The sequence below is a fragment of the Phocoena sinus genome, chromosome 1 (genome assembly GCF_008692025.1).
Source record: "Phocoena sinus isolate mPhoSin1 chromosome 1, mPhoSin1.pri, whole genome shotgun sequence".
NCBI classification, from domain to species: Eukaryota; Metazoa; Chordata; class Mammalia; order Artiodactyla; family Phocoenidae; genus Phocoena; species Phocoena sinus.
In genome coordinates, this window is record NC_045763.1 from 161,033,324 (window position 1) to 161,035,468 (window position 2,145).

General features: G+C 40.4%; 1 pseudogene; it reads left to right on the plus strand.

Moving 5' to 3' along the window:
* The first annotated feature begins 361 nt into the window (after positions 1–361).
* LOC116741541 lies at positions 362–1,832 on the plus strand (annotated as a pseudogene).
* Positions 1,833–2,145: the final 313 nt, after the last annotated feature.

The following is a 2,145-nucleotide window of genomic DNA, read 5'->3' on the forward strand; positions in this document are numbered from 1 at the left end:
CTATAAATTCTTTCAATTTTACTGTATGTTTGAAAATGTTCATAATAAAATGTTAAGGGGAAAATACCATCATCTCACCTTAAAAAAGTATTCTAATAGTCTCATAAATGTTTTTGTTGTTGTTTGGTTGTTTGCTTTGAGAGTAGATTTGTTTAATTCAGAATCCAAATGCAGTTTACACGTGACATTTGGTTAATACCTATCTTCATTATTTTTCTTTGTTTCCTGTTCATTGTCATTGCTGGGATTCAACAGGAGCCAAGGCAGGCAAGATATGCCTGGAAAAAGTGTAAATTATTTCACCAGAGCCAAGAGAATTTAGGAACTCTCATCAAGCTGCTTATACTAGAAGAGGTCATCTATGCTTCCAGAAAAACTCAGTGTCCAAGAGGCTGTGCACAAGAGGTCTCTATTTGGGCTCATATATGGCAACAGGGACTCAAAACTTTTGATCTCAGAAGCAGACATTGGGCATCAGGAAGGTATCTAACAAACATGGGGGACCGTTTGAGGGATGCACACTCCCATCTTCCTGTACTATTAAATGATGCATTGCTCATAATTAGCAGAGATTTGACAGATGAATGAATGGCAGGGTCTCAGTCCCTGTTCTCCTGGGTTGTTTCTCTCATGAATCTGAGTGTAAGAAGTGCACCTACAAGAGAAGGCATGAGCTCCCCAACTGAAGGTTTAAGACACACAAAGAATGTAGGATATCAGTTATTGAGATGGTATGTGAAGCCAGGATAACTCGATGTTGAGTCACAGAATGTTGGAATGACTTAAACATTTCCTGATTTGAGTTTTGTGTACTGACACTGGTGTTGAGGATATTTGGGCCTCAACTGTGAAGAAGAAGAGGGCTTCAAGAATCAGAAGTAGCCTACTCCATGCGTAGCATTTTTCTTACTAAGCAGGTCACCCACAGTCCCTTGCTTGGCCAGTGCACAGAGGCTAAGGAAACTTCATAAGCAGAGTCCCTTACTTGAAAAGCTCCTTTCCAAGGCCCTCAGTTTTCCTCAATGAAAAAAGAAAGCAAGCAGTAGTCTCAGGCATGTGGAAGCCATGGACCACTGGGGGTCATCCTCTATTCCTTGGTGGCGGTCTCAAGATTGTCAGCAGTCCCTCCACATCCACATATTTGACCCCAAGGAGAAAAAGCTAAATGAGTCACTACTTGGGACCACTATGATCCCGGTTTCACTCACCAACCCAAGACCATCCTGGCGGAGGTAGGTTTCACGAAGTGGGGAGGACCAGATACTTCAAGGAGCTGGACTTGGGACAGTGTGGAGGGAGATCAAAGGGCTGGAGCCCCAAGGGGCTCACTCTTAGGTGAGAGGCACCACCAGTGCAAGACAATGCAGAGAAAGTTAGAGGCATGGAATCACGAATCAGTTTAGAGGCTGAAAAAAAAATTTTTAACTATTAATAATCAGAAAAACTTTCAATCAACCAACGTAGAGGGAAGATTGAATTATCTTCTCACTCTCTATATAGAAACTGATACTATAAAACTGTCTTGCTCTCTGGGCTCAGAATTAGTTTGTGGTAATGTGGCTTAATGCACTAAAAAGGTCAGAGTTGTTAGTAAATACGGGACTGTAATGGTGCCTCCTTCAGGAAAATTGTGAAGAAAATTGAAATCAGCCAGCACACCAAGTACACTTGCTCCTTCTGTGGTGAAACCAAGATGAAGAGACAAGCTGTGGGGATCTGGCACTGTGGTTCCTTCATGAATGGTAGCTGGTGGTGCCTGGACCTACAATACCGCCCCTGCCCTCACAGTAAAATCAGCCATCAGAAGACTGAAGGAATTGAAAGTCCAGTAGAGGCTCCACCATTTGAAACATTGCTAGCTTATAATAAATGGGTAAATTTATTACAACAACAACAACAAAAAATTGTTGTCTTGTGAAGAAATGATAAAGAGTATGCAGCCAAAAAATGCAGGGGAAAAAATGTATCACAGGGCTCTATCACAGCTAATAACAACATGTTACTTTTTCTGGATTTTTTTGTTGCTTGTATTTATCAGCTTTTAAAAATTTATATTGTTATTTTTTTCTTATTCCAAATATTCCCTTTTGTACTTATATTTGTTTTTTTAAATTTTAAATTTTATTTTTGGTTGCACTGGGTCTT